Genomic DNA, 27029 nt, shown 5'->3' with positions numbered 1-27029 from the left:
ATTTTTATCAAAATATCTAGACAACTGTAGCCAGGTCTAAAAGCAGACAAGAAAATGTTAAATCTGGTTAAAAAATTCACATATCTGGGATTCAATAGCTCTTTCATAAAGTTATGAATGGTTGGTAGTACACGAACTGGTGTGTAGTTTCCTTTTTCTAGTGTGCTGTTTTCCTTGTGAATTGGTAATATCTGTGCTATTTTTAATTTGTCTGGAAAAACTAAAGTTTCAAAAGTCATGTTGATCAGGTTGGTGATTGGATGTTTTACTACTGGTGCAGCATAAAGTTTGCATAGAACCTATTTCAAAATCGTAACTTGTCATCTTGTGAGTATGTAAGAACCCTTCATTAGTTATATTATCATATTGTATTCCAATCCAATTTTAAGATACGATTGCCATACAACGATTGAAATCAAGAATGAAGCTATAGTACAGTACGTGAAGTTCTACCTAGTGTTACCACCTTTGGCCCTTTTTGTTTACATTCACATGTATACTTAATAATGTACATGTATGTGTTGTGTCTTCAAGTAAAAAATTAATGTACGTTTCAGGGGACCACTCCTGGTTAAGGTAATCGGAAGTCCTCGGCCTTTCTAGTTACACAAAAGAAAAACCTCGGAGGCAATAGGCGGAGGAATCTGTCGGGATTTGACCGATCTGATTAATTCTAAAATCATAATTTTACTGGTTAAAATTTTAACCATTACGTTTTTTTCTTAGCTCATCGCTTCGCGCTAAAAATGTTTGAGAGAGTTATTATTCTTTATTTTTAATGATATCTAACCGAATGTTTTAGCCCCACCTGGTGATAGAAATACTTTAAGTCACGTATGGCTACAATTCCGGCAAATTTATCAAAGAGAATTATCCTTTCTATATCGGAGGTTATTTTTAGTGTAGCGAAAATGGCCGAGTAGTTCCGATTGGATGTCGAGGATCCAGATTTTTTTTTAGTTTGAAAACTGGTCAACGCAAGTGATTCTGATCAGCCAAATTAAACAAAAATTTAAAAAAATCTCCATTCCGAGATAGGGCATCGTTCTAAAGTAAAAAAAAGGAAAATTAAACTATGGAGCTGTATGAACTGATTTTCGGAGCTCTGAAACCCTAGGAACACAATAAATACCAGGTACGGTAGTAAACAATAGGAACAAATTAAACATTTAAAATACGCGTCACAGATGTTTATATTATTAATATAAATCATGATAGATAACCACAGTATAACCACAGTTTTCATTTTGAATTGGAAATTCGCAGGCTAGCTGGAGTTTTTTTTTAGTTTCCTTAATTTTACTGATCAAAAAACTTTCATGAAAATAAATTAGTCAGGATAATACTTAGCTGCAGCAATATATATACTATACGGATAAGTCTGGGTAGAGAGCATATAATATAAAGTCCTTGGCCTGGGGGGCTTCAATAAAACCACATCGCCAGATGTTATTACAGTAATTTGACGTTTTAGTCGTGAAAAAGTACAAACAAACAAAAATGAACAACCAAACAAAATAAAACAGTCAAAATATAAAGCAAAAACAAAAAACAAAAAAAAAATATATCGTTCTCTCTGTGGGTCTCGAACTCGCACCGCTGTGACATCTATGCCAATACCGCCTGCACAAATTCCAGCGCCCTGGACCACTCGGCCACCTTGGCTATATAAATATAAAGGTATATTTTAATATCTGCCCTCTCGCTTGACTGTGCGTGTAGTCTATGACTCATGTTGTCCGTCCAACCATTGCAAATTACAAATATTACTTCATTACAACAGGTAGGTCATGATCGGGATCTTAACATTTACACAATTCAATCAATTGTGTAGTAAATTGAATGACAAGGGAATGAAAGAATGCCAAGCGAAGAAAACTGACGTACAGTCGCGAATTATATATCTTACATCCTCAGAGCAAGAGAAGATTTCTTCCAAGTTATCAGGTCAATGGGTCATAAAACGGACCAACTTGAATCTGAAGTAACTAACCAATTCATGGTCCCACAAATCAAGTTCCAAATAAACGCCAAATTACAAAGCTTAAGAAAACAGGTACAGTCCTTCGGTCAGTTATCTGTAACAGAACATCAACTGGTTAAATTACTTCTACAGAAGGTGAGCCAAGAACAGAAACCACTTCAAAGTGTTAAAGCGCAATTCAACGCTTTTCATTTCCAACGTCAACATTAAAACCAACTGTAAACGTTTCGAGAGGTTGTTTTTTTATCAAACACAAAGTTATTATTGGCATCTTATGATGACCCCTCCTTATTCGTCACTAATCTTGAACATATACCATAGGGTGTAGATTTAGTTGACAACACGAAATCTAGCTGTATTCAGCATACACTTTTCCGAATTAAAAATTGCTTACATAACAGTCGGACAGTACACCACACCAAAGAAAATGGTTGTTATGGAGTATCCAGTCGTGATAAGAAAAAAAAACTATTAGCTGGAAGTATAAAAACGGACATTCTAAAATTAGACGATAGGGGCGTAATTATGTGCACGCAGAAAACCGACAAAGATGTACAGTTTATTTCTCAATGTGGCAATGAGAGCTTTTACTATGGCAGCCTCGATTCCAGTGAAATCTATAATGGGCGAAAAAAAGGAGACATGATACAAAAAAAAATATTATTTCACTTGTTGGTTAATTTGATTTATTACACCTGATAAATATCATAATAACGTCCATTGTAGAGGCTTACGTCGTTTAATTGAAGATATACATGTATTGATTCTAAGTCGACGATGACCCAAGCCATACAAATTTTAATTAGCAATGTAGTCACGTGACCGTGCTACGTCATTAATTGGTACTCAAGTCATAGATCGAGTGGTTGAAATGCGTGGCTTCTGCACTTCTTACGTGATTTATTCAAGTGATAGTGAAAATATTGAAAGTTTTGGTTTGTCAGCGAATAGATACTTACAGTTGTATCAATTTAAACTACTTCGAGAAGAAAACGATAAACAATGACAAGAATATTTAACTTTTACATGTGTGAAGACTAGCTAGACTCCACAGAGAGACGTCACCACTTCATTTCGAAGATTACATAGAAATATTTCATTATATTCTGTCATGTTCGATTGAACTTTTTTACGTAAAGTAAATTAAATTCACATTATAAGATTTAAACTGTTCCGATCTCGATCGTCAAGGAAAATATTGATTTCACCCCTTTTACGTACTCCTGTCAAGTGTACCAGTACTTCGCAATTACAGCTATAGAATAATACGAATATGTTTATTTTCATTGGTTTTTGATAATTCTATTTGAGAACCCATAAAGGTTTCGTGCTGAAGCTTCCTCATGTTCCAAATCTGTTAAATTGCTAAAATTAAATATTTTAACAGACCTATAAAAAATATTGTTCGTATCAGAAAAGCTCCCTTAAACTAGGGTCGCCTTTTATAAATTGTGCATCGTGTCAAATTCTCTTATTTCAAAAGTATTGCAATTTTATTTAAATTATCGAAGTCATACACCTGTGTCACGAGGCAACGAACCACGTAAAGATTACGAAGCCGCCCACGCTTTCTCTTGGCCATAATTAAGTATACCGGGCTTGTTAATTAATATAACCAGCGGCAAAGAACGAACAATATACAGGGTGTCACTATTTTTTTGTTGCACCCTCCTGTCCAAAAAATAGTGTGCAAAGTAGTTGTATTTTCGCCACGCCTAACGAATATGAAAAGTTGAGAGAAAACGAAAAAAAACTTTAGTCTTCTTACTTTCTAAACACGATTATCGGACCCATACACAGATCATTGAACCACTCTGCATTATATATACAAGCTATTTTTGAAGATTTTTTTCGGGCACGTGTATACATTTTCAATGCACCCATATGGAGATTAAAAATCAATGACGTAGCACTTCCATATATGGTAAGTGTGTGTTACTTCTAGTTTTCATTTATGCATATTAATTAGGTCATCGTGATAACACAAATAAATCATTTTAACTTCATTTAGCGCTAACCTTATGAGAAAAAAATTGTTATACTCGTGTCTAAACATACTCTAGTTTTTTTTATAAATATAAACGTTAAATATTTATTATTTTTTTTGGTCATGTCCCCTTTAAGAAGCGCCCTGAAGGTATAGCGGTGGGCAGCAACGGAGACGTTTTCCTGTAGCTAGCCGAAAGCAAGTAGCATAATATTTACAAAATATCATCTAATGGCTTAAAGTACCATATACTTCTAGACGAAAAGGATGGAATAAATTTTCCGAACGACATATCTTATAACAGGGACACAAAACATTTAATGATTGTAAATAACAATTATAACAGCATTGAAGTACATGAATTGTGTAATTTGTAATGAACTAAATATACAAGGAGGGTGTTTTGTTAAGACAATTTTATATTACTAGCATGATTAAAATCAGGAGCGGATATTCAGACGTTCTACAAAATTTGGATGGGGTGGTATCCAGGAATTCATAAAAAAAGGAAAGGTCCTGTCTATCACTTGCTCATTCGATCGTTTCTATATTTCGCACACAGTTGGAGGGGAGGTATTCCAACTCTCTTGTACAAACTAACGAAGAACGTGTAAAGAAAGATAACTCAAACCTAATATTACGGGCATACAGAATTAAGCTAAACTTTATTGAAATTCAACAGGTTATTAGATACATCTTTTTTCATATATTTTGGACAAGAAAATCCGAGGCGCAGTCGGGGGTAATATGGTCATTTAATCACATGAAGATCAACAAATGATTATTTCTCAAATCAAACTATCAGTTCTGACAATACACTGATAAAATAGAAGAAAAATGTTTTTTTTCAATAAATGTGGTCAACAGTATTCTTTGGCTACCTACTTCAAAAATAGTGTAGAAATATGTCTGATCTGTGAATCTATAATAATAAAAAATGTATGAAAAATGATTTATAATGAAACGTAACAAATGCACCAGCAAATAAACCAAATACAAAATAGTAAATACTTTCTCAGAAATACTTCCAGCAAAAAAAAGTTTTTAGTAAATGTAAACATACCTTTAAATAAGCTATGGAAGGTTTCGAAAACCAAAGTAGTACAATTCAAGGTAACTGAACGATGGCAATTCTTCATAGCCAAACCCGTTGCCCTTTTAACTTATCCTTATGCTTTTAATGAATTTATATGATCAACTAGAAATACTGCTAATACCCCTCCCCCCCCCCAAAAAAAAAAAAATAAAATAAATAAATAAATAAAAAATGCACAAAAAATTTGGCACTATTCAGGCTACCTCAAGTTTCTTGTCTAGATTTTATTACCCATACACTTCTATCTTGTTTAAAACATACTTTTCTGACAAGGTTACCAAGTACCTTTTATATTTATTAGTCGATCATCATAACAAATGGTCTGTTTGAAACGATTTTTCAACGAATAAAATTTCCTTGGCCGTTTCCGGCTTTTTTTAAAGAGTAAAACTTCATAACACGGAAGCGTAAAATTTGACATTTATACAAATCGGAAGGCAGCTTACTTCAACAGATATGAACGATTCACCAAAGTTTCATAAAAGTTAGTCAAAGTGTTTTTTGAGCAAGTGTGCGAAAACTTGAAAATCTTCCCTTTTTTAAGTATAAAAATTCATAACACGGAATTGAAACATTTGAAATTTATAAAAATCAATAGGGAGCTTATGTCAATAGATATGAACAAAGTTTCAGGAGAGTTGGTGAAAGTGTTTTTGAGTTATTGTCCGAAAACTTGAAAATCCCCCCTTTTAAGTAAACAAAATTCATAACACGGAAACGAAAAAAAAAAAAATCGAAAGAGAGCTTACGTCAATAGATAATGGTAAAAGCGTTTTTGAGTTACTATCCGAAGTGTGGACGACGGACGGACGGATGGACGGATAACAGTATACCATAATACGTCCCGTCTTTGACGGGCGTATAAAAAGTAATATAATGACACAATAAGACCATTAAAAAAAAAAAAAAAAAAAAAAAAAAAAAAAAAGCGCATCATTTGTGTGCTTAAAATAATCACCAACATCCGAGTGTGGACAGGCGCATAAAGTGGAAATGTACTTTTATAAGTCCTTAACTATCCCACATAAATTTAAGAAAATGAAATATACAACAAACTAGCCATTAAAATCGTTTAATAATAATACATCAAATTCTCTCCATGGAATAATACCTCAACATAAACCACATCGACAACTGAGAACACTAAAAGACAATCACAGAACGCTCGCTGTTACTGAAAGCTAGCTCTGAACATATCAATGTGGAAATTGCAATTTCATCACAAAACGACAATTTCTACATTCATGAAAAGAAAATTGACATTCGAATGAATGGTGCATATACAAACAGAACCTCACGACAATATCCTCCCTGTTTCAACATAGCTTCGATTTCATGCAGTCTTTGTGAGATGGGTGAAATTCACATGTTATGGAAAAACCCACCAGTTTGAATTTCTAATTTGACTATTTGAAACATTAGAATCAAGGAGAAAAGACAAGATTTTCTCATGTGGTTTTGGTAAATTGAGTTATAATTTCATTGTTCTAAACACAATGAAAATGAACATTTCCAGGGCAAATAACTCTGTCAAACACCTCATTGTTCTAGCATTCCATAGAACAAATTCTGGGCAAATAAAGTAATGCAGAAATTCAATAAAGGTCTTTTCAAGTAAAGAAAACATTACTAAGTGAAATTCACGTGGTGAAATAATATAGTCAGTTCGGTGGGGTTTTGACTTTCTGCGTCATGTGTTGATACATATGGTTAAAACTGTCTCCAATACCTTTTATTTAAACAAAACCGATACACTTTCACATGCATTTGCCTTATTCAGTATTTGCGGCGTTTTTTTTTGTTATGTTGCTAATCTGTGGTTAACGCAATAGGAAGTTAAACTTCCCGCGCTTTTTTACTTTTCTAATGTTACGAATGAACAGTAAGATAGCTTCCGAATGGACTTAATGACAGAAAATCGAAAATAAGAAAAGGGTTCTCGGAACAATGGAATATAAGACTTTTAAAGAATGTCTTGCATTGTCATAAAATTTAAACCGTTACTTTAGTTTCCACACGGATATTATGGCTACTGAAATTCGTTGTAATGGAGATAAAGTCAAAAACAGAGACGGTAAGCGAGCCGGGGTTTTTGGGTTTTTGACCGGATGACTCATGTCAACTTGGTATAGTGACGAATCTGTCTGATAATAGTTTGTTTGGGTGGTTTCATATTTCAGTTTAAAACCAGGATAAGTAGTAATGGGTATGTTTGTGGCTTGTCACGTGTAAATTGCTGAAACTTACTCTTGAACGTATCAGCAGCCAGCGTGTGTATGGCCTATGGGTGATCAGATTGTTCAATTGGGATAACTTTTATTTATTGAAATGTGAACAATTACAGTTACAACCTGCTACTTTTGAAATCCTTTGGTATCAGCAAGGAGTTATATATAGATATATATATAAATCCTTGCTTAAATGCATTTTGAACCTGGATCAACTTGAAACACTAGCTAATCTATACATTGAATCTTATGAAGGGTTTTGAAGCAGAGAGGTTTGATTGTATAATCATGAAAATCAGATGTTTACATGTATGTCTGTTTAGTGCTGAAACATCATTTCCATAAGAGAATATATATCTTAAAGATTGATTGTCATCATGTAGTAGAGGATTCTAAAATTTGTAAAAAGGGGAAGGGTCCAGGCTATCATTAGAAAAGGGGAGGTACTTCAACACCCTATCTACATGTATCTATATATCTGGATAATATAAAAAAGGACTTTGAAACATCATTCAACTCCCAGGTTCTCCGTGCCCTTGAGACCAACCTGTGACATGTATCATCAATTGTTTTTTTCTTCTTGAATAATTGAAATCTATATATATCCTTTCACTTTTCACAGTACTTGTAGACCAAATAATGAAGTTGCAGTGCTGTTCAGTCATTGTTGGCAGAGTTGTTGCCCTTGATTGACAAGTATAAAATAACTTGAAACATATGAAATTTTACCTACATCCTCTAATTTTCATTCAGTGTAATCTAAACTGACAAAATTTTTTTCTTGGCCTTTTTCAAAATGTACATGTATTTGTTATAAGATATTGAATCATTCGCCAAACAAATTCCATACATGATATGAAACTTGTAATTCAGTATACATAGTTTTCTTATTCTAATTCTATTGGGAAATTACATTTTACTGGGTTTTGTAGGAAGACAAGTTGCACTACTTAAATTTCACCAGACACTAAGATTTTTATTATATTTGCCTTCAGAAATTAAACATTTCCAATTTGTTCATATGAAGATTTTACAGCTTTGTATACATAAACAATAGCAAATACTTGCTGTATCTTGTTTTGATCAATTAACCTGATTATTTATATAAAATATAAATACAATAAACATTACTTTAATTGATCCTGCTTGAGAGAAAAGTAAAGAAAATATATGCTCCATATCTTTTTATAAACACAATTATGACTGGTAGTATCTGTTTCTGTTGATATTGATCAGGGATTATTGAAGGACTTGTACTACATGTATTATAGACGTACATGATGTACCAGGTTTTAGTGGTGAGCTTACATGATGTGAATTGTTTAAGAGCTCTGCATTAAGCATTTGAAAATCAAATTTACAGTGAAGTTACTAGTTAAATGCTACATGTATCTTTTATTACATTGTAGCTATTTTTCATAGATTTCATGAGCAAATAATGTAGACTTCAAGGGTACTTGAGCCAAAATGGCAATAAAATGTTTAGGGTAGGCACTTAAAACTAGGGTAGGTAGGATAGCAGGAAACATATTAAATTTTTTTGGCCTAATCATGACATTTTCCAGACCTCTGGAATTGTTTTTTGTCATTTCATGCATTTTTTAAGACAACATGCAGCTATGTTGATATACATGTAGTGGTGTTCAGTGTATATTGTAAGAAAAATACAAAATATATCGTTTCTCACAGCTTATTTTGATCACTGTTAAAAGCAGGTTCAGGAAAAAAACATGACCAAGAATGCACGATGACATAAGTCGTTAACTGTGTAAACAGTCTTTCTAACATCCTGTATAAGAACAAATTATTTGATTACGTAATTTTTCAGATGTAATCACTCACATGTACATGTACATAACAATGGTATATTTTGTAGTACATTATATTATACCCTACCAGTACTATTGTACATGTATAAACTTGAAACTCATGATAAATTTTGCAGTATCTTTTCCAAGACTTAAAAAAAACCAATACTTATTTTTTCCTGGACAGTTTTCTTTTTAAATTTTATTTTATTGGCCAAATATATATATACATGTAAATATGTGGTCTGTAAGTGTTTCTGAATAAAAATATAATTATATTTTATGGGTTTTGGCATGAATCTGCTCCTGTCTGAATGTTACATGGACTGGTACTTAAGTAGTTTGGGAATGTTTTTCCTCTGGTCTGGACCTGATTACATTGGCAACCAATAACACAGAAACACAGACTGATCAAAGGATTTAAGGGTTCTGCTGATTGCTGTGTATCCTAAACCAAAATTTTCTGTTTTTTTTTAAACTATTCTCATAAGGGCGATATTAAATCTGCTGTCTATAGCCATGCAGGCTGATATGCAATAAAATATATATACATCAACCATTCAAAGCCCCATGATTGTCTCTTGGTAGGGAAGGTTTACAATATGTTTAAACAATTAAATCACTGGAATTATTTTGATGATCAAAGTTTCACTTCCTGCTATCAGATCTATTACATCTACTTTGATCACCACTCTGGGGAGTATCTACATTAATTGGATGTATTTTGTGTATTACTCCTTCTAAGATTCAGTTATAATGACTGAGAGAAGTATCTACATTAATTGGATATATTTTGTGTATAACTCCACCTAGGATTCAGGTACAGTGATTAGTGTATTACTCCAACTAGGACTCAGGTATAATGGTTGGTGTATTACTCAACCTAGGATTCAGGTATAATGATTTGTGTATTACTCCACCTAGGATTCAGGTATAATGATTGGTGTATTACTCCACCTAAGGCCCCGTGCAGGTCCGGGTGTTAAAAGAATAGGCCTGTAGCAGCACTAAGCTTGTCTTAAAGGCGACTAAATAGTGCTCAGAACCTTAGCCGGGGGCTAGGGCGCTCTGCCCACAGAGCATCTGGGATGTGTGCCCCAGGTGGTGGAATGGGGTACCCCTGGCGTGTTACATGCTGGGGTTGTCAGGCTATAATACGAAAAATCTGACCGCAAACCATAGTGGTGCATCGTGTTGGGAAAGATGCCACGTTCCTCGCACGTTAAAGAACCCTACTGTGGTATTCTCCCGGAGTAGGAACCATAGGGTTCCGCCACAGGAGGCTAAATTGCCCGACCCTATCCACCTCTCCTTATTTCCAGTGGCAATCAAAATTTGTCGACCCCATTGTCCTTTTGTCCCATCACTTTTTCGTTTCATCATCATTTCATGTTCAGTTTATCATCAATTTCATTTTCATCGTCTGAATATAGCTGAAATATTGCTGCTCGGACGTTAAACCCCAACAAACAAATAAACTCCACCTAAGATTCAGGTATAATGACTGAGAATTAGTCAAACTTCATAACAGATTAAAATTTTTGTACAAGTTCAGCACACTCACTAGTTCTTGCATCTGGGGATACATGCATGACCTTTAAATATGGGGTACAGATATTTTTTTATGAAGGGTACAAATCAACATACTCTCAGTCCGATTGATATTTCATTTATGATATAATTTAATATTATTCTCAAATATTGTCACATTTCGGCATTGAGTATTCTGTCCCTTACAAAAGACCAGAAATTGAAATACTAATAAAATAGAATATTGTTAATGTACTTGCACAAGGTTTTGGCTCGTGAAATTATACGTATATGATTTTTATTGCTGAAAGTCCATCTGAGATTCTTCCTATTCTCTTCAGAACTTATTTACATCTACTTTGATGGTTTCTGTGGGGAGTACCTTCTATTTTATTAAGAAGTATTTGTTAGATCACTCCACCAAAGATTTTGGCAGTGAAAGGTACAGTGGAAGTGCTTGTACTTTATTTTATGGGTTTATATTTTTGAATTTGTTGATTTGTTAAATACAAAAATTGGAAATTTCTGTTTCATTAAGGACCACATTTGAAATTTGATATTTGTTGAAGCCATGGAAACTGGTATCCAATGAACAATAACACTTTTAAATTATTTTGAATCCCATGAAATCAAAGTCTATAAGTTGAGGATTCTATATCCCAATTGGTCCACTAATCAGTCGATCAGTCAGGCCAGTCTATTGATTCTATATCCCAATTGGTCCACCTATCAGTCAATCAGTCAGGCCAGTCTATTGATTCTATATCCCAATTGGTCCACCAATCAGTCGATCAGTCAGGCCAGTCTATTGCATTGGTCCACCAATCAGTCGATCAGTCAGGTCAGTCTATTGCATTGGTCCACCAATCAGTCGATCAGTCAGGCCAGTCTATTGCATTGGTCCACTAATCAGTAGATCAGTCAGGCCAGTCTATTGCAGGCTCATATGATTGTCAGTCATTTTCAGTGAAATTAGATTTGGTCCTGAATTCATTTCCTGAAAATCCTAACTAAACATCCAGAGGTATTTACAATAATGGTCAAATAAGAATAGAAAATTCTGTGGATCAAAATTTTTGTAAAGATTTTAGTTTATATAATGAGTCTAAATCCGTCAGTCTGTACACAGCCAAATGTGCTTCATATGAAATGTAAGATAATTGTATGGTGCTAAATGAATATGATAGTCATATAATTATCATTTGATTCTCATGATATGATAATTTTTGCTTGGAAATATTTTAGAATCATATGTTTTAGATAAACGTATGATAATCATGTGATCATCATATGATAATCATATGTTCATTGAACGTATATAAATGATTATCATATAATTCTCTTTTCATATGATTATCATATGTGGCACATTTGGCTGCTTTAGATTACATTGCTTCAAACCATCATGTGATTATCATATGCTTCAAACCATCCTGTAATTATCATATGCTTCAAACCAACATATGATTATCATATGCTGCAAGAGTAATCAAGGGAACCAAAATTCTAGAGGAAATCAAAAGAATGTAATCCAGGGACAAAGACCAGACATGGAAAACAGACAAACACAACAAAGAACATAAAGTAACTAAAATAATACATACAAAGTAACAAAAGTAAATGAGCAACTTGGACTCCTGTCTGCACTAAAAACCATCATGATTATCATGTGTGTTACATTTGACTGTGTTCCTTTATAGTAACAGTTTGAACTCTGTCTCCATGATGGTGGACTATCTTTGACTTTTGCTGGATTAATGACCCTAATACATCTTCATGAAATTCCTGATTTTTAGTTGGAGTTACATTTAATGTTTAATTTTACCAGATTTCTAAAGACTCAACTCACATGAGATGTACAAATCAATAAAAATATATCAAATATGATTAATTGCTCTGTACTATGTATACTATGCTATAGACAGAAGTCAGTTTGATGCAGAATGGATCTTATTTCATTGTATTTAGACGGATCATTGCAGCCAGTTTGTTGAACTTAGGAAGGAGTTTCGGAGGACATTTTTTTTTTTCATATTTGTACATATGTATGCCTATATCTTCAGAACTTCATTATGTGTCAGTTGGATATTGTTTGGGAGGTATCTTGAAAAAATAGCTTGAGTCTTTAATTAATTTCAACTAGTCATTTTATTTTACTCAATAAGGTATATTTGTACTCCCACTCAGTATGCAGAAATCACTTTGTCTGTCTGTCATTCTCTCCATCTGTTTGTCAGTCTGTCCCTCAGTTAGTCATTCTGTCCATCAGTTTGTCATTCTGTCCTTCTGTTTGTCAGTCAGTCTGTTTGTCTGTCAGTCTGTTCTTCAATTTGTCAGTCTGTATGTCAGTTTGTCATTCTGTTATTCAATTTGTCAGTCTGTATGTCTGTTTGTTTGTTTGTCTGTCTGTCTGTCTGTTTGCCATTCCGTCCATCTGTCCTTCTGTTTGTCAGACTGTTTGTCAGTTTGTCATTCCGTCCATCTGTCCTTCTGACTGCCTATGTCTGTTTGACAGTCTTTTTATTTGTTCTTTAGTCTGTCCATCAGAATTTGCTTGCAATTACAGATGGGGCATACAGTTTTGGTTGCATTCAGATATTACCGTCCTGTTTGACTCTGGGGTTATACATGTTCTTAGCACAACAACACTTGCAACTTTGTGTTACAAATTCGAATACTTGTACCTTGTTAAGTGGCAATAAACAGTATTGGTATATCATCTGTATAAATACCATGTATGGAAAGTCATATAAAGTAGGCAGCAAAAACACCCCTAAATGTACCTCGTTCTGTTCCTAACCCAAGACCCTCAATTTCTGACATACATGCGTGGGACATTTTAAATTTCACTTACATTGGTCCAGGACATTTTGACTGTTGTATTCATTAACACTTTTCAATCAGATCATTGATTAAAAACTTGGAAAAGTCCAGGAACATTCAGCCTTTGAAGAAAATTTGAACCCCAGTACATTCTTTTACCACTTCTTTAGACATTCTGATTTGAAGTTGCAGAAAACATCCCCAAGAGAACCTAGTCCTATATCCTGATTTGATCATTTATCATGGGTCATGTAGATGGATCTTCTACATTGAGTTGTTTGGGTGGCTTCAAGGTTATTTAAAATAATGACAAGACAACCTTGAAATTTCAATCATTGGGTATTAAGTTAACTCTTGGTTGAAGTGTCCATTTCTAGGTCATCTTAAAAGTTTAAACCTATTACAATGTAATCATTTTAATAATCTGCATAAGTATAAGTGTTTGTAAGAATCAGGCAAAATAGGAAAAATCAGAAGCATGCATGACAAAACCCCACAAATCTGACAATAAAATATCACTCCTTGATGCTTTCTTTAACTGAAAAGACCCATTATTTGATCTCTGCATCATTAGATTTGCCCAGAAATTTTTCAGTAGAATCTTAGAAAAATGAGGTTTTTGTCAGAGTTATCATTGAAATGTTCATTTCCAGTGCATTTCTATGATATTGTAACTCAATGGTCCAGCATGATGTGGAAAATCTTGTTTGTTTTCCTTGATTCAGATGATGTAAATAGTCAAATTATACTATCAAAATGGTGGTTTTTTTTTTCATAGCATGTTTCATCTACTGTCTGATTCTTACAGAGACTGACACTTAAATGTCAAAATATATTTTATACTGTTTAATGTGGTAATAGAGTATCAAGTAGATATTGCACTTCTCACTATATATCATGTGTTTATTTAAATTTTTGATTTTTTTCAATTTCATTGTTATTATATGATACCTTGCATTAAGTTGCTTGTCTGTCCATCAGTCCATCCACCCATCCGTCCGTCCATCCTTCCGTCCATCCATCTGTCCATCTGTACAACAATCCATCCACCCGTCTGTCCATCAATCCTTCCACCTATCCGTCCATCAATCCATCCGTCCATCAATCCATCTACCTGTCCGTCCATCCTTCCATCCGTCTGTCCATCATTCCATCCACCCATCCGTCCATCCATCCATCAATCCATCCGTCCATCAATCCATCCACCTATTCGCCCATCAGTCTTTACATCCGCCATCTCCATCTGTCCATCCATCAATCCATGCATCCGTCTGTCCATCAGTCCATCCACCCATCTGTCCATCAATCCATCCACTTGTCCGTCCATCAATCCATCCACCCGTCTATCCATCAATCCATCCACTCGTCCGTCCATCCGTCCGTCCATCCATCCGTCTGTCCATCAATCCATCCACCCACCCATCTGTCCATCCATCCATCCATCCATCCATCCATCTGTCCATCCGTCTGTACATCAGCCATCCGTGTGTCTGTCTGTCAGCCTGTTCCCCAACTGTTTCCTAGACGATAGCTTAAAAAGGTATTTAAGGATCTTATTCAAACTTTACATTTATTGAATTTCATAAAATACAGAGCAAACACGCACATTTTTTATTGCGGTATTGAATCATTTAATGTCCCATTAGATGCCCTATTTTTACCCAATAACATCAAAAAGTTTGGGCTATAACTTAGTTGTCAGTCAGTTTTCATGCTTTTGGTTTCTGCTCTTGTTTTCTAGCTTGAACACTGAGTAAGCATTTATGCGTGAACATAATATTCCTTGTGTTTTAGTCTGCATCAACGAATTTACAACCATGAAAGTGAATTTGTAGCCTTTGGAAGTAATCACATCATTGTAATCTTTACATTAATACTCCAACAGTTGATGCAGTCAATATGATTGATTTCAGAGGAACAAAAATCAGACATGGCTTCATAATTAAATTCTATTTAACTATACCTACCAATTCTTTTTGATCAGTTATATTAAAACTTAATTGACAACTTCTTTGTAAGAAGCAGGCAGTGTTCATGAATCATTGTCTGAAAAACAAATACAACACTGCTTTGTAACATGGCAGCATGACTTTTGATGTGCCATATTTTTCAAATAATAAGCTTTACATGGAACAGATAATTGTATGAAGTAATATATCTTTACATTTGTTTTCTCACAGTCCTATAGATGTATGAGGGATTAGGTACACTAAGGCTTACATTTGGCTTGACTTGAAATTAGAAATTTGACATGGACAAGTTTTTTATTTTGTTTAAAATTCTTTAAATTAATGATTAAAGAATGTTCTACCACATTTATAAGCATGTTATATTTCCATGATTGGAAATTTTATGTGAAAATCAAGCAAATCAGCAAATTTTATGTAAAATTGGACACTTTGCATATTTTTTTTTCAATTTTTGAGTGTCTCAGCAAACTTCTCCCAAAAATATTGTTTATGATTTCTTTTTAAAATGTTACTTTGATAGGAGTCTATAACAGTCAAGATAACCCTGGGTCAGATTTGCAAAGGTCCTTGAAAGTAACAATACTATAGCATTGAAAATTGGCATTTTTATTTTTGGCAGGTTTTCTCCTACTTAAAATTGGATGAGATGGTGAAAATTTAAAATCGTTTTGAAACAATTCAATCATCTTGTAAACATTACAAGTCACATGATTTTCATATACATCAAACTTATTTTTCTTAGAATAGGAGGGCCAAATATGGTGGTTATCATAAATTCTCCTTTGTATTTTAACAGACCTTTCTGTAGGAGATATCGACCAAAGACCATGGTCTCATGGTCTTATGCAATATTTATATTCTTTATTGAATAAATACATGTTTTAGACTGTTTACATGTACATGCATGTCTATTGTACTAGAAGTCAAAAAAGGTTCATCTTGACATGAATGCAGTTTGTATTCAAATTGAGCACATTTATTGATCTAATAGGTACGAGAACACAATTAATTCCCCTTGGTTTTCGTTGTATACGAATATAGTTCCAACTTTGGTAGTAGGTACCTTCCACATTTTTTCATATTTTTACTGGAAACTTATTTGCTGAAGTTTTGCCTCTAATTGGTAGAAAATAGGTTAAAATTACATGGGATTTTTTTTCAATAATCAAATCTGACTTAAAGTTGTGATTTGGTTCAGAGGAAGAAGGTTAAAATTTAGGACTTTTAACTCAGTTCATTTGTCATGTTTACCCCATCTCCGAATTATATGTATTAATTTCAGAAAATGATGGTAAAATTTTCTACAATTTATATATAAAATCCTGTTTGTACATATCTTTAGGCCAGAGAAGTTTTATTCAGTTTGCGCCGGTGGAATTGTTTTAATCTGCTCAAATGTGTATACTGAAATGCACTTGAAAATTAATTGCGGTCTCGTGCCTGTAACCTAATGGTTGTAGCACCATTTAGGGATAAATAAAACTCAAGGCGTTGATTCTAGATGTGTATTGTATTTCCAACCAATCATATCAACAGTAACAATGTATAAATATATAAATATATACTAGTAACCCTGCAAGTAAAATACATATAATCAGTACTAATAAAGATAACTCTAGCACTCAAGTAGGCAAATCTGCCAAAATTACAAGTATGTCTCATAGTCGATAGAAATAAGTACTAGTTTTCTACTTTTTCAATATTATGAAATATAAACTGCATAAAGTATGTGGTTAGCAAAAGTAAGCACATCTGTTAATTAATAATGCACATCTTTTGAAAATACAAGTTATTAATAAAACATATGCATTGACAAGACAAATAAGCTGTTAAAATGCACATATAAGCAAATCATGCTGAAGACACTTAGCACAAAAATACATGTAAATAACAACATGCAACACAACCTACCATGTATAAGGTCTTCTCCTCAGAAAAAGTAGTCACAAATGTGGGATCTACATCATCAGCTCATCAATAAGTACAAGCTGTAACAAAAATAACTATCATAAGTACTGTGTCTATTTCGAGTAGTCTTTGATCATTTCAATATTCAACATAAAACTATATACATTTACCAATTAGAACATATTGTAGTCAAAGTTAACGGGTTTATAATGAAAAATATGATTTATCTGTTATTTTAATCTTTTGATCTCTAAATTTAGCCTTTTTATGATTTTAAGTATTTTAAATATTTAACTGTTTTTTATTCGATAAAATTAATGATTTTTATAAATAAAACTGTGGAATATGAAACTTTAGACAAGAACATAAGTAAAGGATAACTAACCTTAAATATAGAAAAGTTGTCCACTAGAAATAAATGCAGAAAACCAAAGAAAATTAATAAAGCTGCCAATCAATCACAAATCTGGCTGTCAAAAGAAAGAAACAATAGAATTTCCCTCCAAATGTGACACATGACCAAAATGAACCAATAAAAAGACAAACAATCAGAGTTTTCCCAAAATAGAATGATAAAACCTAAGAGTATAGGAATAGACAGCACCTGCTATAAAAATGCACTCAACCTTGAAATCAACATATAGTAAACTAGAGCTGGAATCACTGAGGCATGGAATGATCTCTGACCATTCATGACAATGAATGCAATACACATGTATAGCAAGAATGAACGCAATTTATATAATTAAATAAATTTATTTATTTATCAGAAATACAAAGATAAAAATAAAAACTGTAATATACAAAATATCCACTCCACCACATTAAATCTGGTATAGACCTGAATCTTTCTGTATGGCTGAAAGGATGCATCTCACACCTCTTTCTTATTAATATTATTTAATCTATCTAGCATGTACATGTTTAAATACTATAGTTCCCACAATCAAAATTCCATCGAGTTTCATCCTTTTTGTTGATGTTCGCATTTGCAAGTATGATGCAATTTAATACTAACCAATTCTAATTCAACAAGGAGTGTAAAGGTTCCCGGTTTGCAGTTTGATACGACCGCAGAGGTAGAACCATCAGCAATTTAATTAGAAAAGCATAAACACAACATTCAAGCTTGATACAATTCTAAATTTTTCTTTGGTTAATAGTTAAATAACCAAGTTCAGAGCTGGAATCATAGTAGTAACAGTGTAATAAATAAATATTGAGTTTACTTCGTTTTTTAGACATTTTGTTTTGTTTTATACAGTTGTAATGCAAACTAGATTTGAAAGCAGATGTTCCTAAGCAGCTAACAGCATTAAAGTTAACATTCCAGCAAAATTAGAATAATAAAAGAAAGATTTTAGGGAGATGATGTTGCATTTTTCAATTGGGTAAGTGTGATGCAGTAAAATTCTATATGATTCAGCAAAAATTAAAAATAAATAAAATTGCATTTTAGCTTAAGTAAATTGATAATGTCTTAACATACTCGTAAATTTAGCCGAAAGAAAGAAATTTTTGTAACATTAAATAATACGTAATATGTGATGATAGACTAGATAGGTTTGAATTCTTTGGTACTTGTTCAATTGTCTTGCTAATAATTTATGTAAACAACTGACACTTCATAGAGATTAGCAAAATATATTTAATTGCTTTAGGTAATAGTTTCCATTGTTTAAGGATAAATAAATTTAAACAGTATCAGACATAAAAAGATAAAGTAAGTTTGAGTAAACGTAATCTTACATAACCAAACGTTTCCTGTACTAAGGCGTTATGAATATTCATCTTTGGAAATTAAATAAAATTAAGAGATTTCATTGGCAAATAAAGGACAGGTCCGACAGCACGTGATACTGGGTTTTTAAGGGAGCTCAACCCAGCCCTGGTATCACTGTGTACGTTCAGGACAATAGAGTAAAAACTTAATATCTTTATTTACCAGGTACGTGAACAATTTAAATTTGATATTTTATTTCTAACTTTTATAATTAGAATTTTAGAAATAAAGTTTTTAGTTGAAGTTTTATTTAAAGCAACTATGTAAATAATTAAATTCTTATTTATCAAAATAAATAAACGAAAAAGTATATTAATCAAATAAATAAAAGTATACATAGTATTAAGCTTAAATTATAAGAAAAATATATTTTGATCACTGTGTACGTTCAGGACAATAAAGAGTAAAAACTTAACATCTTTATTTACCAGGCCAGCCTCGAAAGCATGCAGTGTCCGATGGGCAACGGACACAAAACAAAAATACACGTATACCAGAGTCATAGCAAGAAACCACCACCGCTCCACCAAGACTCTACCATGAACTAGTTTTCCCCAACAAACAAAATGTCACTCGAAAAGATAGAGGTCATATTAACGTGTCGGACGGGGAGGCAGTCGACATCTCTTGGAGCCATGCCATGCCCTCGACCTCTCCGCTCCGACCACAAAATTTACGACATAACATAAGCCAAACTATTGGCAAAAGGAGCAAGAACATCCCTCCCCGTCCCAGTCATTTATCAAACTTTTAAATTGATCAAGTCCCATGTCCCCTCTTAATTCATATGGAAGTTGGTTCCGTAGTTTAGCAGCCCAATAATTGAGAGAGTGCAGGCCATACCTGGTTGTGTTCACTCTTGGTATGTTCACCAAGTTTGTATACCTAAAAGAGTAAGAACTTATTTTAACAGTTATCATATCATGTAAGTATACAGGAGTAAGCTTGTTTATTATTTTATATGCATGTATACCTAAACTCTTAATCGTCTGACTCTTAAGGATTGCATCTTAGACTTTATTAACAACTCTTCATATGTACTGTAATCATATTATAAATAAAGTGTAAGACTCGTTCTTGAATCTTGTTCTAACTTTTTTGTACAGTTTTCATTACAAATATGCCATACCAATGGACAATAATTGAAATTTGCTGGTATTAATAATAATATATTGTAAGTTTACCAAGTTTACTGAGATGATTACCAATTCTTAATACATTTAATTGTTGTTATGCCTTTTTTACATACATTAGAGATATGGCTATCAAAGTTCAATTTAAAATCAAATGTTATACCAAGTAGATTTACCACATCCTTTTGAAAGAGGATATCATTTCCATCTAAATTAAAAGTAAGGTTCTCTTTTTGAGTCTTACTGCCAATCGCAATAGCCTGAAACTTGTCAGGATTGGCTTTCATATGATTATCTGAGAACCATTTGATTAAAATACTACTCTCCTGTTCCAGAGTGTTTACAATATCTTGTAGATCATTGCTGCTACACGATGAAGTATTGTTATCAGCATACTGTAGTATATAAGTCACTTATCGAAATAAAGTGAAATATAACGTTAATCAAGATATTAAAAAGGACCGGTCCCAAAATTGACCCCTATGGAACGCCTTTATAAATGTGCAAATAGAACAAATTTTAACACACTGCTTCTTGTTTCTAAGATAAATGTTTAATAATGATAGGGCTTTTTCAGACAAACCAAGATATATATTTTCAAATTCAACAGAAGCAGATCATGCGGTAGACAATCAAATGCCTCTGACAGATCAATCAATATAGCAGCAGTGAACTTGTTTATCTAAATATTTACTTCAATAATTTTTATCAAAATATCTAGACAACTGTAGCCAGGTCTAAAAGCAGACAAGAAAATGTTAAATCTGGTTAAAAAATTCACATATCTGAGATTCAATAGCTCTTTCATAAAGTTATGAATGGTTGGTAGTACACGAACTGGTGTGTAGATTCCTTTTTCTAGTGTGCTGTTTTCCTTGTGAATTGGTAATATCTGTGCTATTTTTAATTTGTCTGGAAAAACTAAAGTTTCAAAAGTCATGTTGATCAGGTTGGTGATTGGATGTTTTACTACTGGTGCAGCATAAAGTTTGCATAGAACCTATTTCAAAATCGTAACTTGTCATCTTGTGAGTATGTAAGAACCCTTCATTAGTTATATTATCATATTGTATTCCAATCCAATTTTAAGATACGATTGCCATACAACGATTGAAATCAAGAATGAAGCTATAGTACAGTACGTGAAGTTCTACATTACCACCTTTGGCCCTTTTTGTTTACATTCACATGTATACTTAATAATGTACATGTATGTGTTGTGTCTTCAAGTAAAAAATTAATGTACGTTTCAGGGGACCACTCCTGGTTAAGGCAATCGGAAGTCCTCGGCCTTTCTAGTTACACAAAAGAAAAACCTCGGAGGCAATAGGCGGAGGAATCTGTCGGGATTTGACCGATCTGATTAATTCTAAAATCATAATTTTACTGGTTAAAATTTTAACCATTACTTTTTTTTCTTAGCTCATCGCTTCGCGCTAAAAATGTTTGAGAGAGTTATTATTCTTTATTTTTAATGATATCTAACCGAATGTTTTAGCCCCACCTGGTGATAGAAATACTTTAAGTCACGTATGGCTACAATTCCGGCAAATTTATCAAAGAGAATTATCCTTTCTATATCTGAGGTTATTTTTAGTGTAGCGAAAATGGCCGAGTAGTTCCGATTGGATGTCGAGGATCCAGATTTTTTTTTAGTTTGAAAATTGGTCAACGCAAGTGATTCTGATCAGCCAAATTAAACAAAAATTTAAAAAAATCTCCATTCCGAGATAGGGCATCGTTCTAAAGTAAAAAAAAAGGAAAATTAAACTATGGAGCTGTATGAACTGATTTTCGGAGCTCTGAAACCCTAGGAACACAATAAATACCAGGTACGGTAGTAAACAATAGGAACAAATTAAACATTTAAAATACGCGTCACAGATGTTTATATTATTAATATAAATCATGATAGATAACCACAGTATAACCACAGTTTTCATTTTGAATTGGAAATTCGCAGGCTAGCTGGAGTTTTTTTTAGTTTCCTTAATTTTACTGATCAAAAAACTTTCATGAAAATAAATTAGTCAGGATAATACTTAGCTGCAGCAATATATATACTATACGGATAAGTCTGGGTAGAGAGCATATAATATAAAGTCCTTGGCCTGGGGGGCTTCAATAAAACCACATCGCCAGATGTTATTACAGTAATTTGACGTTTTAGTCGTGAAAAAGTACAAACAAACAAAAATGAACAACCAAACAAAATAAAACAGTCAAAATATAAAGCAAAAACAAAAAACCAAAAAAATATGTCGTTCTCTCTGTGGGTCTCGAACTCGCGCCGCTGTGACATCTATGCCAATACCGCCTGCACAAAGTCCAGCGCCCTGGACCACTCGGCCACCTTGGCTATATAAATATAAAGGTATATTTTAATATCTGCCCTCTCGCTTGACAGTGCGTGTAGTCTATGACTCATGTTGTCCGTCCAACCATTGCAAATTACAAGTATTACTTCATTACAACAGGTAGGTCATGATCGGGATCTTAACATTTACACAATTCAATCAATTGTGTAGTAAATTGAATGACAAGGGAATGAAAGAATGCCAAGCGAAGAAAACTGGCGTACAGTCGCGAATTATATATCTTACATCCTCAGAGCAAGAGAAGATTTCTTCCAAGTTATCAGGTCAATGGGTCATAAAACGGACCAACTTGAATCTGAAGTAACTAACCAATTCATGGTCCCACAAATCAAGTTCCAAATAAACGCCAAATTACAAAGCTTAAGAAAACAGGTACAGTCCTTCGGTCAGTTATCTGTAACAGAACATCAACTGGTTAAATTACTTCTACAGAAGGTGAGCCAAGAACAGAAACCACTTCAAAGTGTTAAAGCGCAATTCAACGCTTTTCATTTCCAACGTCAACATTAAAACCAACTGTAAACGTTTCGAGAGGTTGTTTTTTTATCAAACACAAAGTTATTATTGGCATCTTATGATGACCCCTCCTTATTCGTCACTAATCTTGAACATATACCATAGGGTGTAGATTTAGTTGACAACACGAAATCTAGCTGTATTCAGCATACACTTTTCCGAATTAAAAATTGCTTACATAACAGTCGGACAGTACACCACACCAAAGAAAATGGTTGTTATGGAGTATCCAGTCGTGATAAGAAAAAAAAAACCTATTAGCTGGAAGTATAAAAACGGACATTCTAAAATTAGACGATAGGGGCGTAATTATGTGCACGCAGAAAACCGACAAAGATGTACAGTTTATTTCTCAATGTGTCAATGAGAGCTTTTACTATGGCAGCCTCGATTCCAGTGAAATTTATAATGGGCGAAAAAAAGGAGACATGATACAAAAAAAAATATTTTTTCACTTGTTGGTTAATTTGATTTATTACACCTGATAAATATCATAAAAACGTCCATTGTAGAGGCTTACGTCGTTTAATTGAAGATATACATGTATTGATTCTAAGTCGACGATGACCCAAGCCATACAAATTTTAATTAGCAATGTAGTCACGTGACCGTGCTACGTCATTAATTGGTACTCAAGTCATAGATCGAGTGGTTGAAATGCGTGGCTTCTGCACTTCTTACGTGATTTCTTCAAGTGATAGTGAAAATATTGAAAGTTTTGGTTTGTCAGCGAATAGATACTTACAGTTGTATCAATTTAAACTACTTCGAGAAGAAAACGATAAACAATGACAAGAATATTTAACTTTTACATATGTGAAGACTAGCTAGACTCCACAGAGAGATGTCACCACTTCATTTCGAAGATTACATAGAAATATTTCATTATATTCTGTCATGTTCGATTGAACTTTTTTACGTAAAGTAAATTAAATTCACATTATAAGATTTAAACTGTTCCGATCTCGATCGTCAAGGAAAATATTGATTTCACCCCTTTTACGTACTCCTGTCAAGTGTACCAGTACTTCGCAATTACAGCTATAGAATAATACGAATATGTTTATTTTCATTGGTTTTTGATAATTCTATTTGAGAACCCATAAAGGTTTCGTGCTGAAGCTTCCTCATGTTCCAAATCTGTTAAATTGCTAAAATTAAATATTTTAACAGACCTATAAAAAATATTGTTCGTATCAGAAAAGCTCCCTTAAACTAGGGTCGCCTTTTATAAATTGTGCATCGTGTCAAATTCTCCATATAAATTGTCTTATTTCAAAAGTATTGCAATTTTATTTAAATTATCGAAGTCATACACCTGTGTCACGAGGCAACGAACCACGTAAAGATTACGAAGCCGCCCACGCTTTCTCTTGGCCATAATTAAGTATACCGGGCTTGTTAATTAATATAACCAGCGGCAAAGAACGAACAATATACAGGGTGTCACTATTTTTTTGTTGCACCCTCCTGTCCAAAAAATAGTGTGCAAAGTAGTTGTATTTTCGCCACGCCTAACGAATATGAAAAGTTGAGAGAAAACGAAAAAAAACTTTAGTCTTCTTACTTTCTAAACACGATTATCGGACCCATACACAGATCATTGAACCACTCTGCATTATATATACAAGCTATTTTTGAAGATTTTTTTCGGGCACGTGTATACATTTTCAATGCACCCATATGGAGATTAAAAATCAATGACGTAGCACTTCCATATATGGTAAGTGTGTGTTACTTCTAGTTTTCATTTATGCATATTAATTAGGTCATCGTGATAACACAAATAAATCATTTTAACTTCATTTAGCGCTAACCTTATGAGAAAAAAATTGTTATACTCGTGTCTAAACATACTCTAGTTTTTTTATAAATATAAACGTTAAATATTTATTATTTTTTTTGGTCATGTCCCCTTTAAGAAGCGCCCTGAAGGTATAGCGGTGGGCAGCAACGGAGACGTTTTCCTGTAGCTAGCCGAAAGCAAGTAGCATAATATTTACAAAATATCATCTAATGGCTTAAAGTACCATATACTTCTAGACGAAAAGGATGGAATAAATTTTCCGAACGACATATCTTATAACAGGGACACAAAACATTTAATGATTGTAAATAACAATTATAACAGCATTGAAGTACATGAATTGTGTAATTTGTAATGAACTAAATATACAAGGAGGGTGTTTTGTTAAGACAATTTTATATTACTAGCATGATTAAAATCAGGAGCGGATATTCAGACGTTCTACAAAATTTGGATGGGGTGGTATCCAGGAATTCATAAAAAAAGGAAAGGTCCTGTCTATCACTTGCTCATTCGATCGTTTCTATATTTCGCACACAGTTGGAGGGGAGGTATTCCAACTCTCTTGTACAAACTAACGAAGAACGTGTAAAGAAAGATAACTCAAACCTAATATTACGGGCATACAGAATTAAGCCAAAAACTTATTGAAATTCAACAGGTTATTAGATACATCTTTTTTCATATATTTTGGACAAGAAAATCCGAGGCGCAGTCGGGGGTAATATGGTCATTTAATCACATGAAGATCAACAAATGACTATTTCTCAAATCAAACTATCAGTTCTGACAATACACACGCCATTGACAAATATCACCATGTTTTAGAATATTTAGAAAGGATAAAAAATAGTAAACATCATTTGTTAATATAAAAAGAACTTTTTGGGGAATATGCTTTCCTCCAATTAAATGTATTTTTTGATAAAATAGAAGAAAAATGTTTTTTTTCAATAAATGTGGTCAACAGTATTCTTTGGCTACCTACTTCAAAAATAGTGTAGAAATATGTCTGATCTGTGAATCTATAATAATAAAAAATGTATGAAAAATGATTTATAATGAAACGTAACAAATGCACCAGCAAATAAACCAAATACAAAATAGTAAATACTTTCTCAGAAATACTTCCAGCAAAAAAAGTTTTTAGTAAATGTAAACATACCTTTAAATAAGCTATGGAAGGTTTCGAAAACCAAAGTAGTACAATTCAAGGTAACTGAACGATGGCAATTCTTCATAGCCAAACCCGTTGCCCTTTTAACTTATCCTTATGCTTTTAATGAATTTATATGATCAACTAGAAATACTGCTAATACCCCTCCCCCCCCCAAAAAAAAAAAATAAATAAATAAATAAAAAATGCACAAAAAATTTGGCACTATTAAGGCTACCTCAAGTTTCTAGTCTAGATTTTATTACCCATACACTTCTATCTTGTTTAAAACATACTTTTCTGACAAGGTTACCAAGTACCTTTTATATTTATTAGTCGATCATCATAACAAATGGTCTGTTTGAAACGATTTTTCAACGAATAAAACTTCCTTGGCCGTTTCCGGCTTTTTTTAAAGAGTAAAACTTCATAACACGGAAACGTAAAATTTGACATTTATACAAATCGGAAGGCAGCTTACTTCAACAGATATGAACGATTCACCAAAGTTTCATAAAAGTTAGTCAAAGTGTTTTTTGAGCAAGTGTGCGAAAACTTGAAAATCTTCCCTTTTTTAAGTATAAAAATTCATAACACGGAATTGAAACATTTGAAATTTATAAAAATCAATAGGGAGCTTATGTCAATAGATATGAACAAGTCACCAAAGTTTCATGAGAGTTGGTGAAAGAGTTTTTGAGTTATTGTCCGAAAACTTGAAAATCCCCCCCTTTTAAGTAAACAAAATTCATAACACGGAAACGAAAAATCTGAAATTTAAAAAAAAATCGAAAGAGAGCTTACGTCAATAGATAATGGTAAAAGCGTTTTTGAGTTACGATCCGAAGTGTGGACGACGGACGGATAACAGTATACCATAATACGTCCCGTCTTTGACGGGCGTATAAAAAGTAATATAATG

General features: G+C 33.3%; 1 long non-coding RNA gene across 1 annotated transcript; it reads left to right on the top strand.

Annotated features, from left to right (window-relative positions):
• Positions 1-6967: 6967 nt before the first annotated feature.
• Positions 6968-20180, top strand: LOC148599902 (uncharacterized). Its single transcript, XR_015917654.1, has 3 exons — positions 6968-7141; positions 18599-18725; positions 19549-20180. It is a non-coding gene; the product is annotated as an uncharacterized LOC148599902 (long non-coding RNA).
• The last annotated feature ends 6849 nt before the right edge of the window (positions 20181-27029 follow it).

Source organism: Perna viridis, chromosome 13, assembly GCF_037379345.1.
Source record: "Perna viridis isolate PV_CMFRI_1.1 ecotype Kerala chromosome 13, ASM3737934v1, whole genome shotgun sequence".
NCBI lineage: Eukaryota > Metazoa > Mollusca > Bivalvia > Mytilida > Mytilidae > Perna > Perna viridis.
This window is presented reverse-complemented; position numbering and strand designations above follow the sequence as displayed.